This window comes from Mobula birostris, chromosome 20 (assembly GCF_030028105.1).
Source record: "Mobula birostris isolate sMobBir1 chromosome 20, sMobBir1.hap1, whole genome shotgun sequence".
NCBI classification, from domain to species: Eukaryota; Metazoa; Chordata; class Chondrichthyes; order Myliobatiformes; family Myliobatidae; genus Mobula; species Mobula birostris.
Window position 1 is genome coordinate 33,230,010 of NC_092389.1, and position 19,546 is coordinate 33,249,555.

The window sequence follows — 19,546 nt, forward strand, 5'->3', positions numbered from 1 at the left end:
GTGGGCATGCTACGTTGGCGACACATCCTTTGTGTGTTGGTTGTTAATGCAAATGACACATTTCACTGTATGTTAAACAAATCCGAATCTGAATTTGAACCTGAATCACTGCATAAAAAGGATCTCCTCATGTCACTATTCATTCTTTTCCCTTTAATTATACATCTATGACCTCTGCTAATAACTATAACTGAACCACTGGGTAAAGCCACTCATCATCTACTTTGCTCCCCATTATATCTTCCCTTACCCTTTTCTATAGCAAATGGCCCCAGCTTCTCCAAATTAGGTTATAACTGCAGTTCCTTATCCCAAAAATTATTCTTGTAATTTTATTTCTGGGACCTCTCTAATACCCTCAGATCCTTCCTATAATGAAATGGCTGAAGTTCACAGTAAATTTATTATTGAAGTGCATAATTGTCACCATATACAACCCTGAAATTTATTTTCTTGCAGGCATACTCAATAAATCCACAATAAAATAATAACTATAACTGAATCAATGAATGACCACACCATTTTGGTCATTCAACCAATGTGCACAAGACAATAAATTGTGCAAATACAAAAAGAAATAAATAATAATAAACAAGCAATAAATATCAAGAACATGGGATGAGGAGTCTTTGAAAGCGAATCCATAGGTTGTGATAATATTTCAAGGATGGAATTGAAGTTGAGTAAATTGTTGTTTGGTTCAACAGCCTGATGGTTGAGGGGTAATAACTGTTCCTGAACCTGGTGGTGAGAGTCCTGAGGTTCCTGAACCCTCTTCTTGATGGCAGAAGCGGGAAGACAGCATGTCCTGGATGGTTGGGGTCCCTGATGACAGATGCTACTTTCCTCTGACAATGCATCATGTAGATGTGCTCAGTGGTGGGAAGGGCTTTACTCATGATGGACTGGGCCTATCCATTATTTTTTGCAGGATATTCCATTCAAGGGCATTGGTGTTTCCCTGCCAAGCTACAATGCAACCAGTCAATATTCTCCACTATACATCTATAGAAGTTCATCAAAGTTTTAGATGGCATGCCAAATCTTTGCAAACTCCTAAGGAAGTAGAGGCGATGCTGTCTTTTCTTCGTAATTGAGCTTACGTGCTGGCCCAAGACAGGTCTTCTGAAATTATAACACTGAGGAAATTTGAAGTTGCTGACCCTCTCCACCTCTGATCCTTTGATGAGGACTGGCTCATAGACCTCTGGCTTCCTCCTCCTGAAGTCAATAATCAGCTTTGTGGTCTTGCTAACATTGTGTAAGAGTCTGTTGTTATGGCACCACTCAGCCAGATTTTCAATCTCCCTTCTGTATGCCGATACATCACCACCTTTGATTCAGCCTTCGACAGTGGTGTCATCTGCAAACTCGAATATGGCATTGGAGCTGTGTTTAGCCACACAGTCACAAGTGTAAAGTGATTAGAGCAGGAGGCTAACACACAGCCTTGTGATGTGCTGATGGAGATTGTGGAGGAAATGTTGTTGCCAATCCAAACTGACTGGGTTTGGCAACTGAGAAGGTCGAGGATCCAATTGCGCAGGAGGTACTGAAGCCAAGGCGTTGAAGATTAGTTTTGAGGGGACGTTGGTATTGAATGCTGAGCTGTTGTCAATAAGGAGCATACTGATGTGTGCATCTTTGCTGTTCAGATGTTCCAGGGTTGAGCAAAGAGCCAATGAGATGGTATCTGCTGTGGACATGTTTCTCTGTTAGGCAAATTGGAACAGATCTAAGTCAATTCTCAGGCAGGAGTTGATATGATTCATCAGCAACCTCTTAAAACAGTTCATCACTGTGGATGTCTTGTAAGAGCGACCGAACGATAGCCATTGAGGCAGGTTACCGTGATTTTTGAGGCACTGGGATAAATGAAACCTGCTTGAAGCATTTGGGTACCTCAGACTGCCACAGCAAGAGGTTAAAGCTCTCAGTGAACGCTCCAGCCAGCTGATCAGCACAGGTTTTAGTACTTGGTCAGGAAACAGGAGTTGAAAGCAATACTCCAGCTTCGGTCTGACTAGTGCTTCATAAGGGTTCAGCATGACTTTCCACTTTAATGTTTTGTGCTTCTTATTGATAAAGCTTCCTGCACTCTGTGCCCTATTTGCCTCCTTCTCAACCTGCCTCATCACTTTCAATGATTTGTGCATGTATATCCCCAGGTCCCTTTTCTCCAGCATCCCCACTGGAAGAGTATCCTTTAATCTGCTTTGCCTCCCTTCATGGTCCCACATTTCTCCTCATTTCATGTCTGCCACATTTCAGCCTAATCTACATGTCTGCTTATACTCTGCTGTAAATTATCACTCATCTTCGCAGTTCACAATGCTGTCAATTTTGTATCATATAAATTGAGAGATTTGCAACCCCAAGTCTCAGTGTGTGAAAATCAATGGCTCATTATGAGCTGAAAGACATGTTTCACTGCTGTATGACTCTATGACTAATACCAAGCCTGGGGAACTCCACAGCTCCCCTTCTTTCAGTCTGAAAAACAACTATTCAACACAATCTTGAAAGATGCAATGAAAAGCTTCCTTGCAAAAACATCACAAGCACACAGGGACAGGCAACACACATTATTATGCATAAATTATAGAAAAACAATGAAGAGAAAGAGGAAAAAGAAGATTGTGCAAAAGCAATACATGAGTTTAAAAAGAAGACACAATCTGAGTCAGGTCCGTGGTAGTACAAGAGGTAGTGTGTGGTGTTCCACTGCTGAGGTAGGGATTAGGGTTGTGCAGGTCAGTTGAAAAATTCAAAGTCTCAAATCTAAATTCGAGTTTGTTGTCATAGGCATACACACACACACAGGGTATAAATGCAATGAAAATTCGCTTTCCACAGCAATAGCACAGTACATTACAAACATGACTAACATGAGATGACATAAACTTAAATTGTAGAAAACTAGCAGTTCCTAAATGCCGGTGTGGGACTTCAGGTTTCTGTATGTCCAGCCTGATGGTAGCAGAAAGAAGGAGGCCTGACCCATATTGAACTATCTCAATTTTTAACATGCCCAGTGCCTTGACTATCTTTCTCATCACTAGTCCCTCTTTCCTGTTGAAGACATGACAATATTCATGTATGTAGTACCTTGAGACATCCCTCAGCATCCAAGTGTGAATTTGCATTTTTGTCCTTAATTCACTCCACTCTTCTATATGTTGCTCTTTTACTATTTATAAGCCTATGGAACATTTTTGATTCCCATTTTATTTTTAGGTAATCATTCCTTATGACCTCCATTTGATGTGGTTTGACAGCCTTCTGTCTTCAATTCTAATCAAGTTTCAGATTGATTACCTTTTATCAGAGCTTCTGAAACATTAGCTATTACGTTCTTTGCAGATGTTGCTTGACCTGCTAAGTATTTCCTATGAAAGTGGCCACTGAGTGTATGCAATAAGCACCACAAATGTTCTCACAAGTGGTCTCTGACTGGACAGGTTAACGCTGTTTCTCTTTCTACTGATGCTGTCTGACCTATTAAGTGCTTTCAGCATTTTACTTTGCTACATTTCCAGCATGTTGGAATTTGAACAATTTTAGAAAGTTCACCAATTCAGCTTTTCTCCGCGATGTTATTATAAGATCTTAGGAAGAAAAAAATTGTAGATTTATAAAGCACCTTTCATAAATACAGTACTTTCCACAATATTCATAGCTAATGATTATTTTGTTGAGGAATGATAGATCATCTGTGTGCATACTGTTTGTTGAGACACTGGGGATAATTTTTTTCTTCCATCCATCCAAAATATTTATCAGAAATGTTTCTTTCTTAAGTCCCTTAGCTTTGTCAAGAGTCCCTCCCAACCATCCAACAATCTCTTTGAGCACCTACCATCAGGCAGGAGGTACCATAGCAAGGACTGTTGGGATGGGCTTTTTCAATCATCTGAAAAGATATATGAGACCTCAAGTTAATGTCTCATCTAAAGACACTACACCAACAAAGCAGTACTCTCTCAGTACCACTTGAGAGTATCAGCATGACTTGTATGCTAAATCTCGGCAGTGAGGCTTGAACCAATAGCTTTCTGACAGAGTATGAGGATTGTTATTCACTGCATCACAACTGGCAATTGGCTTGAAGTTGATCTTAGGCAGCAGACAATTGGTTATATCATCACACACGTTTCTGTTTGATTGTTTTTAAACACTGGCTATAAATAATAATGCTAATGTAAATTTACATATACTGTATGTGGCTCAAAGTATTTTTAAGATCAGTTGGCTGGGTACACTGAAGTACTCACTGTCTTTATTGAGAATATTTAATGTCCTGATGGACTCAGCAGCCATTTTCTATGATCTGTCTACACAAAGTTAGGCAGCACAGGAGCTGACAAATCAGGAGTTATCAGTGTGGCCTCCCACCACTCACATCCAACCAAAGAATGGACTGCCCTCTAGATGATTCTGGGGTTAGTCCCAATGCAACTATAGCTTACAGCTTTATAGCTGGTTTATAAAGTAAAATTAGGTGCTGAGCTATGTACAATTCAACCCAAATAGTCAAGAAGCAGAAATAAAAAAATGATCCTGGAAATTCCCAGCAGGTCAAATACCAGCAGTGAAAAGAAACTAAGTTAATGTTTCTTGTCAAAGACCCTGTAGTAGAAACTTTAATTCTGTTTCTTTTTCCACAGAAGCCATCTGATCTGGTGAATGTTTCCAGCAATTTCTGATTTTATTTTAACTTTGCAGCTTTTGCATTTTTTTTTCATTTGAAAAAAGGCAGAGAGGCTTAGAAAGATATTCTAATAAATATCAAATGAAATTTTTCTATGGCCGTATGGCTGTAGCCAAGATGGTGCCGGTCGTCCACGGCGACATGTTGCAGGCTGCTTACAAAACTTCTAAATATACTTCTGAATTACTCCCATTGTAATTTACAGCCTGTAATTTCCCTTTAAGCAATGTACTTTTGAACTATCTTAATTAACTCACAATTTCACGATCTTCTGACTTAACCCTCATGCACGCAGGTACAGCATCTTTAGCACCCTTAGTGGCTGAAGGTACAGCGTCATGGCCGAAAGAAAGGGAGGAGAGGAGGACTTCAAACCAGAATGAAATATCAAGGAATGGAAGTTCTGTTACCCAGCATCTTGTTAGCAAATGTACAGTAGCTGCACAACAAGATTGAGGACCTAAGGGCAAGTTTGCTGTATCGGAGGGAAATGAGGTTCTGTGTTTCATGGAGACATTGGTCACTCTGGACAAGCTGGATATGTCAGTAAGATCTGAAGGCTTCTCAATACACAGGAAGGACTGGGCTGCTGATTTGGAGAAGGCCAAAAGGTGGGGGTATATGCTTCATGATGAACTCTCTGTCGTGCTCGGATGCAGTGGTTTTGTTGCGTTCTTGTTCCCTCTGACCTTGAACATCCAGTGATTAAATGCTCACTATTCTACTTAACAAGAGAGTTCTCCTTCGTAATCCTGACCACAGTTTACATATCACCAAAAGCTGATGTTAGTCAGGCACTCGAGATACTGAATGTGGCTATCACGAAACAAGAAACAAACCATCCCGACACATAGTCAGGGACTTCAGTCATTCTTGTTTGAAGAAACCTTTGCGCAATTATCATCAGCATATAATCTCCAGCACCAGGAGTCCTAGCGCACTTAACCACTATGATTAGGAATGCCTCCGATTCCACACACTTCCGGAAATCTAATCATTTGGATGTTCTTGTCTGACCTGCATACAAGCAGAGGCTGAAGAGCAAAGCTCTAGAGGTAAGGGCAACAAAGAGTTGGTCACAGAGGGCAGCGGAGTGACTTCAAGTTGGTGGACTGAGCTATGTTCAAGGACTCATCAGAGGATCAGAATGAATACACAGTTGGTTGTCATGGACTTTATAAAACCAATTGTAGATGAATGTGTCCCCACAAAATCACTCAGAGTCCTCCTCAACCAGAAGCCCTAGATGAACCATGAGATCCACGATCTGCTGAAGGCCAGATCAGAGGCATTCAAGTCTGGCAACTAAGAGGTCCAAGTACAATCTCTGGAAAGCCATCTCACTTGCGACATAACTATTTCTGACCAAACTTGAATTACTTGAAGGATGCTCGACAGCTGTATCAGGGTTTGAATCCTATTACCTATTACGAAGTGAAACCAAACGACAGGGTCCCAGATGAGCTCAATGCCTTCAATGCTTGCTTTCACCATCAAAACATGGAGAAACCTTCACAAACTCCCACAGCTCCCAATAACCCTGCGATTTTGGTCTTTGAGGTCAACATGTGAGCTGAGCATGCTTCAGGAAGGTGAACCCATGGAAAGCAACTGGGCCAGATGGGGTACTTGGCCGAGTACTAAAGACCAGTGCCGATCAACTGGCTGCAGTGTTTACTGAGATCTTTAACCTCTCACTTCAGCAGTCTGAGGTGCCCTCCTGCTTCAAGCAAACTTCAAGTATATCGGTGCCAAAGAAGGACAGCCTCAATGACTACTGTCCAGTAGCAATTACATTCACTATAATGTAGTGCTTTGAGAAGTTGATGATGAAACATGTCATCTCCTGCCTGAGAAGTGACTTGGATACATTCCAATTTGCCTAATGGAGAAACAGCCCTTGGCCTCAATACCTCCTTGTGCAATTGGATCATTGATTTCCTCAATGCAGACCCCAGTCAGTTCAGATTGGCAACGACATCTCCTCTGCAATCTCCGTCAGCACTGGTGCACCACAGGGATGTGTACTTAGCTCCCTGCTCTACTCGCTTTACACCTATGACTGTGAGGCTAAATACAGCTCCAATGCCATATTTAAATTTGCCAATGACACCATTGTCATTGGTCAAATCAGAGGTGGTGACAAATCAGCATATAGGAGGGAGATGGAAAATCTGGCTGAGTGGTGCGACAACAACAATCTCTCACTCAATGTCAGCAAGAACAAGAAGCTGATTATTGACTTCAGGAGGAGGAAACTGGAGGCCCATGGGCTAGTCCTGATCAAAGGATCAGAATTGAAAAGGGTCAGCAACTTTAAATTCCTTCTGTTATCATTTCAGGGGATCTTTACTGGGTCCAGCACGTACTATGAGTGCAATTACAAAGAAAGCACAGCAGCACCTCTACTTCCTTAGAAATTTGTGAAGATTCAGTATGACATCTAAGGTTTTGATAAACTTCTATAAACATGTGGTGGAGAGTATATTGACTGGTTCCATCAAGGCCTGGTATGGAAACACCAATGCCCGTGAATGAAAAATCCTACAAAAGGGAGTGGATACAGCCCAATCGATCACAGGTGAAGCACTCCCCACCACTGAGCGCATTCACACAGAAAACTGATGGAGAAAAGCAGCATCCATCATCGCGGACCCTCACTACCCAGACTGTTATGTTTTGTAATTCCAAAATGTAAAAATAATTGGAAGGAAAACACTGAAATAACTGCTACTTTTACTTTTAACGAGATACGCACATGATGATGATGTATGCTATTCACATGCTTTTGCAAAAAAAAGAATTATTTAAGTAAACAAAAAATGCTTAATCAAACAATATATTTACAATATTACTCAAATATTATTGAAATATTAAATACACAACATTCTTTCCCACTTAGCTATAAACTCCAACTCAATATAGTATGCATCACAACTGATATACAGTACATATCTGTCTATCTATACTATATAATACAACTACTATACTGTACAAGTCCAATGTGGCTTGTTGGTTGTTGTATTTCACTGTTATGAAGGGCGTTCCCACAGTATAAGCCTCTTTTTTCTCCAGTATAAGTTCTCAGTTGGATATCTGCAGGCTTCAGTTCAGTATCTTTGACAGGCTATTCAAACTCATTTTGTGGAATAACCGAAACAGCTGAGCCAGTGTCCAATTCCATTTTAATTAATTTGCCTTTAACTTCAGATGCAAACTGCATTGCTTGTATATTGTTAGATTTCACATTGTAAATCTCAAGGCTACTCAGTCCTGTCATTCTCATCATTATCAGATTTTTCATCTACAGCATGCAGATTAGTGCTCTTTTTGAAACTGCAACTTGACTTTTTATCTTTCTCTCTTCCCTGTGCAGTCTATTTATTTTTGTCTGTCCAGCATACTTTTTGTATGTGTCCTACTTTGTGGCATTTTCTGCAAGTTTCACCTTTAAACCTTCATTGGTCTGGTGTATGTGAGCCCCTGCCACAACAATGACACAATTTGTTCAGCTCAGCCGGTTTCTGCTTAGAAAGACCGCAGAAGAGGTTTACCAGGCTGCTGCCTGGTTTAGAAGGCATGTGCTATCATGAGAGGTTGGGCAAACTTGGGTTGTTTTCTCTGGACTGGTAAAGGCTGAGGGGAGATCTGATAGAGGTTTATAAGATTATGAAAGGCATAGATAGAGTGGACAGGAAGTATCTGTTTCCCAGGGTGTGTTTGTCCATCGCCAACGTCGATGAGGACCTCGACACCTTTATGATGGTGTCAAGACTAGCGCGTAATTTAGATTTAAGTGAGGGAGAGTTGCGCAGCGTCAGCCTCACTCTCTCTTCCCAATTCCCATCTGGATCCAGTGGCAAGACAGAGTTGAGTCGGCTGGAGATGAGACTAGGCGCAGTGGATGGCTAGGACATCCTTTGTGTCTTGTCATGCTCTACATGTTCCACGACACTTGCAGAGACCGCCTTCTTGACCGTTGGACCTTCCATTGGTCTCGTCCGCTCAATCTGTCGGGGTCTGTCTTCACATGCTGGGATAGGCAACTCCCTATCTCACTGAGGCTTTGAGACCCGTTGGCTACCCTCACCTGGCTTAGCCAGCTTGTCGAAGCCGTTGCTCGGGGTGTGGCCGCTGTCGCATGCAAACAGCTACGGGGAGCCACAGGTGAGAGCTGAGTGACAGGTTGGGACCAAAGGTGGACTAACCACCTTGAAAAGGATGCAACATGTCCCCTTACCAGAGGTGCTACCCCTTCCTGACACCCCATACACCCCTTCCCAGGGTAGAAATGTCTAATACCAGAGGGCATACTCTGAAGGTGAGACGGGGTAGGTTCAAAGGGGTTGTAAGGGGTAAGTTTTTCACTGAGGGAGTTGTGGATGCCTAGATTGCGCTTCCTGGTATGGTGGTAGAGGCAAATACATTAGAGACTCTTAAGAGACATCTAGATAGGCCCATGAATATGAAGAAGATGGAGAGGTATGGACATTGTATAGATAGGAGGGATTAGTTTTGTGGGGTTTAATTTACTTTTCAGCTGGTTTGGCACAATGTTGTAGGCCAAAGGGTCTGTTCTGTGCTGTATTGTTCTATGCTCTATATTCTATTGTAATTTTGTTCATGCTCAATTTCATTCCTGACTGCAACTCAATTGCATCTCTTTCTGCTGTTTCCATTGATACAGTTACAGTATTTCAACTGCTCTTTTAAATGTAAGTTGTGGTTCAGTTAGCAGCCATCTTGAATATTTTCTTGTAAGAATTCACAAACTATGTGATCTCTCAGTGCATCATTAAGCGTATTACTGAACAGACAATGCTCAGAGAACCTCAATTCAGCCATGTACGCTAAGTGTCTTGCTGCACCTTAATAGGTAGGTAGTTTTTGTCTCAGGTTCATTTAAAACTTCCTCATCACCACTGTTATGTTTTGTAACTTCAAAACATAAAACTAATTGAAAGGAAAACACGAAGCCAGGAATAACTCCTGTACAGTCTTAGTTCTGCTTCTAGCAAGATGCACACGTAAAATGTAGTGGCATGATGATGTATGCCATTCACATACTATTACATATAACCTTTAATGAATTAGTTAAACAAACAAAGAATGCCTAATCAAATAATATATTTACAATATTACTCAAATATTACTGAAATATTAAATATGCAACACAGCCTATGGTCTCTTCTCATGGCTACCATCAGGAAGAAGGTACAGGAGCCTTAGGATCCACAACACCGGTTTCAGAAACAATTATGACCCCTCAACCATCAGGCTCTTGAAGCAGAGGGGATAACTTCACCGATCCCATCACTGAACTGTTCCCACAAACTATGGAATCACTTTCAAGAACTCCTCATCTCATATTCTCAATATTTATTGCTAATTTATTATTATTATTATTATTATTTTGTATTTGCATAGTATTTTGTCTTTTGCACATTAGTCATTTGTCCTGTTGGGTGCGGATTTTCATTGGTTCTGTTGTGTTTCTTAGTTTTACTGTGTATGCCTGCAAGAAAATGAGTCTCAGGGTTGTATAAAGTGGCATATATGTACTTTGTTAACACATTTACTTTGAGCTTTGAACTTTAAATATTACAGTTGATTTGTCAAACCGAGAATGAAGATTAAAGTCAGCTAAAATTTTAGTGCAGCTTATTTTACTAAAAGCTGCCAATTTCAGGTTCAATCCATGAACATTTGAAGTTTTAGGGTTGAATTCAGACATTCTGTGTTGTGGGTTGTTTGTAATTCACAATTATAAAAAGCACACAAGCTAAGAACTCTTAAAATGAACCCTCAAAGAAAGCTTTTTGTTGACAACATTGCAGCTTTGGAATTGGGACAAGATCTCAGTAAAATTTAATCAGAAAATCAACAACACAGTATCAAACCACCACAACTCAATTTAAAAATAAACAAGTTTACCTTTAAAAAATACCATTCTACTGAGAAGTCTGTATGAGATCCTGTCACATAGATATCTCCCAACAAATAATTTTACACCTGGGTTACAACACATTCTTTGATAACAGTTTTAATGAAACTTGCTTCAAATCTTGAAGTCTGCGTCTACAGGTGAATAGTTGAAGTCCTGTAGAAGTTGCAGGTTCATTTGGCTTGATGCTCTGCAAATTAGTTCAACCCAGAAAAAAGATGCCACAGGTTCACCTAAATTCTTCAGGGTATGAAATGTGCCAGCATGGTAACAGTGATTAGCGCAATGTTAGTCACCAGAATAGTGCAGCACTATTACTGCGCAAGTGAACTAGGTTTCTTTTCTCACCACTGTCTGTAAGGAGTTTGTATATTCTCCCCATGATCATGTGGGTCTCCTCCAAGTGCTCTGGTTTCCTCCCACATTCCAAAGACATAAGGACGTAAGAAATAGGAGCAGAAGTAGGCCATCTGGCCCATCGAGCCTGCTCCACCATTCTATAAGATCATGGCTGATCTGACCATGGATTCATCTCCACCTACCTGCCTTTTCCCCATAACCCTTAATTCCCCTACTATGCAAAAATCTATCCAACCTTGTCTTAAATATATTTACTGGGGTAGCCTCCACTGCTTCATCGGGCAGAGAATTCCACAGATTCCCCTCCCTCTGGGTTAATAGGCTAATTGGTCACTTGAGTGTAATTGGGTAGAACGGACTCGTTGGGTTGGAAAGTTCTGTGACCGAGTTGTACCCCTAAATAAAATAAAATAAATCTGGTGTGCTTAACTCAGTCCTACTAATATGGTGCTTCACAGCTTCAGTGACCTCAGGAGCTGTATTTGTAGAGATCCCCTGTTCTCCCCGTGACTGCACGGGTTTCCCATCAATCCCATCCTCCCACATCCCAAAGATATGTGGGTTGGTATATAAGTTAAGGTAAGTTAATTGTAAATACCCCTGGAGTAGGTGGGTAGTAGTATCTAGATGGAGTTGATGGGATTGTGGGGAAAATAGGTCACTAGGAAAATAAGTGGGAATGTAATTGTTCTGTGTGCCAGAATAGGCATGATGGGCTGAATGTACTTTGTTGTATAGAAGTACAGAAGCAGGGAATAAATTTTTTTTAAAAAAACTAAAGTCAGTGAGTATCTTGGGGTAACCACTCCAACAGATGGAATCGTACCTTGTACAAGGAAAGCTCAGATCTTCTAATCATTATGATATCTGAAGGGGGATGTTCAGTGTTTAATTCCATTCACAAATCTTCAACAATCAGGTAGCCTATGTGGGGAAATAAACATGCTTGAGAAGCAGATAGTAGCTTAAAACCATATTGAACAAGAGAGTATCTGCCTGCCTTTATTTGATTTTCAGTGGCATAACTATTGTCAGGTTTCCCACAGTCAACAGCTCGGGAGTTGCCATTTGACTCTCAACCATGCAAATAGTGTGCTCACTGGAGAGCACAAGAGAAGATATTTATTTTTATTTAGCAAAACAAAGCGGCCTCTCTTAGCAAAGCAAAGTAGGCCCTTCTGGCCCTTCGAGTCACACTGCCCCAGCAAACCCACAACCCCGATTAACCCTAACCTAATCGCATGACAATTTACAATAACCAATTCATTAACCTACTTGGCATGTCTTTGGACTGTGGGAGGAAACTGGAGCACCCGGGGAAAACATGCGCATTCCACGGGGAGGACGTACAGAGACTCCTTACAAAACGGCGGCGGAATTGAACTCTGAACTGTCATAGAATCACACTAACCGATACGCTACCGTGGAGCCCAGTATAGATCAGTTACAGAGAAGTGGCAGATGGACAAGTGTGAGGTGATGCACTTTGGAAGGTTAAATGAAAGGAGGCAGAATACAGCTAATAGGAGACCACTTAATAATGCTGAGATACAGAGGGATCTTTGGGTCCAGGTCCCTCGTTCACTGGAAGTGGTTACAAGTGGACAAGGCGTTAAAGAAGATGCATGACATGCTTACCTTCATTGATTGGGGAAAACAAGCTGCAGCTACATAAAACTTAGTCAGATTGCATTTGGAGTATTGTATACAGTTCTGGTTGCACCCATTATAGAAAGGACATGGAGACTACGTAGAGGATGCAGAGGAGGATGCTACCTGGATTAGGGGTTTGAACTATAAGGAAAGATTAAACAAACTTGGATTGAGGCTGAGGGGAGACTTGATAGAAGTTTTTAAAATTATGAGAGGTATTTATAGTGTTGTTGGCATCCTTCTGTCTTGAAAGACAGTGGGTAGCACACGAGAAAAGTCAGCTCATTGTGGTCCCTTTCCTAGACTGGCTAAAAAAGTCCCACTCTAGAGTAGCAGTCTCTTCTACACTGGCTGCAGGTGAAAGAAGCCAGGCATCTTGTTGGAGCAGCCCTCTCCTTCCATCAAGCTCTCTTAGCAGCCAGCTCGTTGATGAGGGTACTTTCTGCTATTTGCATGCCTTTCTGAACTTCCAGACTCCAGGGCTGGAGTGCAGGTCATCTGCTATGCCTCCCAGTTGTCCACATCAATGTTGGCCAGCTTCAGATCTTGTTTTGCGGATGTCCTTGAAGCAAAGCTCTGGGTGACCAACTGGGTGCTCACCCTCTGCCAGCAACCCAGATAGACTCAAGCAGAGCCCATTCGCCTGACATGACCTAACCATCTGAGCTGCCTCTGGCTGAGTAAAGCGGACATGCTGAGGATGGCTGCATGTGTAACACCTTTATAGTGTCAGAAAGTCACAGGACATGGTTTTAAGGTTAGAGAGAGAAAGTTTAAGGGAAATGTAAGGAGCAGGGTTTTTTACATAGAGAATGGTAGGTGCCCAAAATATATTGCCTGGGGTAGTAATGGAATCAGGTAGGTTGGTGGAGTCTAAAAGACTTTCAGATAGAGGCATAACTGTGGATGAAATGAAAGGATATAAATGAAACACAGGAGAAGGACATTTTATATAGATTAGTATCAAGATTGGCATCCAAACTGGCACAACAGCATGAGCCAAATAACCTGTCCAACATTGAATTATTCTATTTCTATGTTCAACTAGACAACGGGGTGACCCGTTGGGGCACCCTTTGAGAGAAGGGCAGTGCAGTCTGATGTGACCAGAATGAATATTAAATTTTACTGAATGCTACTGCTATCTCTTTGATTTGGAAATTAAAGAAGAAAGACGCATAGCAAGACAAGTATGTGACCAGAATGAACGTTAAGTATCCATGAAGTAAATTTGAAGGAATTGGGCTTGCTAGGTCGTGTCTGGAACTAAATGTTTGGTGTAATGATAGATTTGGCCTGGAATAATCACAGAAGGATTCCATCGATTCCTAGTTGGAGTGACTTCTTTGGCACCAAAGGATGTCATTTGGAAGAGGCAATTGTATTGTTTGATGTTCTTCCTGAACTCGTTTGCAATAGGTTCATCATTGCTGTACAAATTGAGGAGTTCATTGGGAAGAGGCTGCAAATTGCCTATCCTGACCTTTCCCTTCATACAGCAGAAATGTGCGGTTTCTCCAGTGAATAGGAAGGCACGACAGTGAGGGCATACTCTGGTCATTGAACCAACATCAGCAGAAATGTGACGGCATGCGAGTCGTGCATTTTGCTTTGCTCTTTCTCTGTCAAGGTATTGTTGTCAAAAGCGGCCATTGTCGTCTTCAGCAACTCTCGCAATAATTACTCTGTACCGCATATTCTCGAGTTGATCTTTCCTTTTCTCCTCTGTCTCTTCCTCTCTCCTCCTTCTCTGCCTGTTTTTGTCATTCTGGAGATGCACAGCCCTTTCATCCTTCGTCTCTTCATCTCTTCTACCATTTGTTCTTTCTCTCTGATCCTGGAGTTGTGCAGCCCTGGCCTGATCGGATTCTTGTTCTCTCCTCCGTCTGTGCCTATTGTTGTCATTTTGGAGATGTGCATGCCTGTCCTCCTCTGTCTCATCTTCTGTCATCTTTTTTGTCCTGACTCTTTGATCCTGGAGTCGTGTAGCCCTGGCCTCATCCGATTGTTGTTCTCTCCCTCTCCTTGCTGCTTCCCGATGACGTTTGGCGTCATCTCTTGACCATAATGTCCCCCTTCTCTTTCCACGCCGCATAATTAGACTATCCATACATTTTTACCCTAATGCTTTATAGAAGATAGGAAGTAGTAACACCAAAGCCTCCAAGCTGCTGAGGCTGGCCGTGCGCATGCATCGGGCTGTGGCGTCGTGGTCTCCATGGAAGGTGAAAGCGGCTCTGTGAGCATCGTGAGACGCTGCTGAGGCTGGTCGTGCGCATGCATCGGGCTGTGGCGTCCCGATTTCCATGATGGCCGATCAAGTCTCGGGTGAAAGGCAGCCTGTTGATTTTTGGCGAATGAGCAATTTTATATGAATATATAACCCTGCAATTTGCCAGAATCCTGTAAGTTAGAGCATTTTAATTGGATTTAGCCAAAAAAAATGCTGGCGTAATGCACCGTTTGCGCTAATTGGAGGTCACAAACAGACAAACAGACAGACAGACAGAGCATGAGAGTTTTAATAGTATATAGATGAATGATAGTACATACTCAAGTCAACGTTTAGGGAAAATCTTCATGATTGCTGCTGTTTCACCTTTGGCCCTGGAATGGTCACTCACTTTTATCACTGACTTATTTGCCTTTTCTTGAATATACTTATCCAATCTCCCCTTAAAACCATCTCCACATGTTCTGCAGCATTCCCCTTTCAATGCTCTATACGCTCATCACTCTCAATGAAAAGAAATTTCTTCCGAGCTCCTGGGCTCGATTTGTGGATATACTTTCTCTCCAGATTCTGGTACACATTGAGATCGGTCCATGAATTCAGTAACACGATGTAACACAAAGTCATTGGTGAAAAGATTAGAGGAGGGTGGGTGGTGGAGTTGAAAAGTTTGATTGGTCAAAATTATCCTTTTTTGAGCAACATGGTGACCTTGAGTAGGATGGTCTCCTTCAGGGTCCATGGAAATAAACCTACAAGAATCAATACTGATCCCGAGAAAGATTTTGAGAGCAGAAATACTTTTTCTAAAATTGGGTTGACAATATTGAGGTGGACTTCAATAAAGCATTCTGAATCAGCCCATTGAACATGCAGAACCGGTACATGACATTCAAAGCAATTGAGTGTGAAGAGCGACATTTTGGGAAGAAAAATAAAATGTCATACATAGATTGGAAAATATGAAGCAAATGAAGTGAAGGAGCAGCAGGATCAGCATGGGTTAATAAATATAAGAGAAGCAAACCAGGCTGTAGGGATTATTTCTAAATTTGTATTGAAAGTTGTTGAAGCCGTGCTTGGAAAATAGTGTGCAGTTTTTGTCACCACAGTAAGGAGAGACAAGAGATACCAAAAAGGTGCCAAAAAAGATCAATGATTATACCAGGACTGTGAAATTACACTTCTCAGTAAAAGATGAGTAGATTTTCTCTAGTAATAGGAAACTGATAATGACTAGCCAAAGATCAGTAAACTGATAAAAGTTTTTGCTATATACTTCTTGGAGAAGACCAAAATTAAAAGCAATGTCATGGGATGGTTACATAAAGGAAAAAGGGAATTCTAAAAGAAAGTCCCACATTGTGAATGGCAAGAATGAAGAATCGGCTGCAAGAGGAATTTTGAAGAGTAGGTTGTGTGCGCGTTTTAAGAGAAAGGGGACACGCTTATGAAAGAAAAGACAAAAAAAAAGACGATGCAGTTAGAAATTGCTGAGAAGACAGGAGGATTTCTGAGTACAGCATAAACACCTGCACAGACTGCATGAGCCAAAAGACCTACTTCTTTGTCCTATATTCTGTGACATTTTCTGTAATAGTGACCACAAATGAAAATCATAGCAAACGTTGTCCTATCCTCCTAAGAAACACACAAGTCATTTGAGGCAATCAAAGCAATGCTTTGGGACAGGTTAACTGAGAGTCTTTACATCTTGTATGTCTTGCAATGTATTGCTGCTGCAGAACAACAAATTTCATGACATACTATCAGTGGCCACTTTATTAGGTACACCTGCACACCTACTCATTAATGCAAATATTTAAGCAACCAATCATGTGGCAGCAAGTCAATGCATAAAAGCATGCAGGCATGGTCAAGGGGTTTAGTTGTTATTCAGACCAAACATCAGAATGGAGAAAGAATGTGATCTAAGTGACTTTGATCATAAAATGATTGTTGGTGCCAGACAGGGTGATTTGAGTATTTCAAACTGCTGATCGCATGGAATTTTCACACACAACAGTCTCCAGAGTTTACAGAGAATGGTGCAAAACACAAAAAAAGATCAGTGAGCGGCAGTTCTGTGGGTGAAAATGCCTTGTTAATGAGAGAGGTCAGAGGAGAATGGCCAGACTGGTTCAAGCTGACAGGTTAGCAACAGAGGTGTGCAAAAGAGCATCTCTGAACATAAAAATTGTCAAATCTTGAAGTGGATGGGCTACAGCAGCAGAAGACCACAGGAAGTGCCTAAATAAAGTGGCTACTGAATATTTGTCAGCGGTAATAAACCCAATTCTAATTCTGAATCATAGGAGCACCAGAACATATAAAATAAGAGTAGAAGTAGATCACCCACTCCACGTACATGCTCCACCATTCAATTAGATCATGGCTGAATGTCCAAAGCCATCCTGAGCAGAGAATTTCAGAGGCTCACTATCATACAGATGAGCTTTATTACCATCTCAGTCCTGCTTGATTGAACTTCTCTGAAGATCAGACACCTATCAAGAGAAAGCATCATCTCTACACCTACCACACTGAACCCTAAAAAATCTGTATGTTTCAGTGAGGCCAAGTCTCAGTCGTCCAAATGCAAGCAAGTATAAGCACACAAACAAGAGAAAGTCTGCAGATGCTGGAAAACCAAGCAACACACACAAGATGCTGGAAGAAGTCAGCAGGCCAGGCAGCATCTATGGAAAAGAGTAAACAGCAAAATTTCAGGCCAAGACCCTTCAGCAGGACTGGAGAAAAAAAGATGAGGATTCAGAGTGAGAGGGTGGGAGGGAGGGAGGAAGATATGCAAAGTGATAGGTGAAACTGGGGGGGGGGAGTGAAATAGAGAGCAGGGAAGTTGATTGGTGAAAGAGATACAAGGCTGGAAAAAGGGGAATCTGAAAGGAGAGGACAGAAGGCCATGGAAGAAAGAAAAGGAGGAGGAGCACCAGAGGGAGGTGATGGGCAGTTAAGGAGATAAGGTGAGAGAGTGGGGATGGGGAATGGTGAAGGGGAGGCCATTACCAGAAGTTCCAGAAACCTATGTTCATGCCATCAGGTTGGAGGCTACCCAAATGGACTATAAGGTGTTGTTCCTCCAACTTGAGTATGGCTTCATCGCAATAGTAAAGGAGGCTATGGACGGACATATCAGGACGGGAATGGGAAGTGGAATTAAAACGGGTGGCCACCAGAAGGTCCCACTTTTTCTGGTGGATGGAGCATAGGAGCTTGGCGAAGCGGTCTCCCAATGTACGTCGGGTCTCACCAATATACAGGAATCCACACCGGGAGCACTGGATACAGTAGAGACCCCAATAGACTCACAGGTGCAGTGTCGCCTCACCTGGAAGGACTGTTTGGGGCCCTGAATGGTAGTGAGGGAGAAGGTGTAGGGGCAGGTGTAGCACTTGTTCTGCTTGTCAGGATAAGTGCCAGGAGGAAGATCAGAGGGGAGGGATGAATGATGGACAAGGGAGTCGCATACAGAGCAATCGCTGTGGAAAACAAAAAGATGACGGAGGTTACAGAAAATTATGTACTAGATGTAAAGGCTGCTGGGATGGTAAACCAGGACCAGAGGAACCCAATCCCTGATGGGGTGGTGGGAGGATGGGGTAAGAGCTTACGTGCATGAAATGAAAGAGATGCAGTTGAGGGCAGTGTTGAGTGTGGAGGAAGGGAAACGTCTTTCATTGAAAAAGGAGGACATCTCCATTCTGGAATGAAAAGACTCATCCTGAGAGCAGGTGCGGCGGAGACAGAGGAATTGTGAGAAGGGGATGGCATTTTTACAAGTAACAGGGTGGGAAGAGGTAGAGTCCAGGTAGCTGTGAGAATCCTTGGGTTTATAATAGACGTCAATAGATAAGCTGTTTCCAGAGACAGAGACAGAAAGATCGAGAAATCAGAGGGAGGTGTCGGAAATGGACCAGGTTAATTTGAGGGCAAGGTGGAAGTTGGAGGCAAAGTTGATGAAGTTGACGAGCTCTGCATGGGTGCAGGAAGCAGCACCAATGCAGTCGTTGATGTAGCGAAGGAAAAGTTGGGGAGTGATAGCAGGGTAGGCTTGGAACATGTAGCTGACAGAAAGGCAGGCATAGCTGGAACCTTTGCGGGTGCCCATGGCTATACCTTTTGTCTGAAGGAAGTGGGAGGAGCCAAAAGAGAAATTATTGAGAGTGTGGACAAGTTCCGCTAGATGGAGGAAAGTGGGGGTAGAGGGTAACTGGTTAGGCCTGGTGTTCAGAAAGAAACGGAGAGCTTTGAGGCCTTGCTGGTGGAGGATGGAAGTGTATAGGGACTGGACATCCAAGAAAAATCAAGCCGGGGTTGTTTAATCTGTCCTCATACAACAGACCTGCTCCATCCTAGAAATTGATCTGGTGACATTTCTTGCGCCCCCTCTACTTCAACCATGACCTGCCTCAGATACATCTGTAAGTAATCAGGTGAAATCTCTCCAAGAAGGCATCACTATTTTTGTGCTCAAATTCTCTTACAATAAAGGCCAACATCATTTCCCATGAGAATTGTTTACAGTGGTGCTGGAAAGTTTGCGAGCCCTGTAGAATTGTCTCTATTTCTGCATAAATATAACCTAAAATGTGATCAGATCCTCACATAGGTCCTAAAGCTAGAT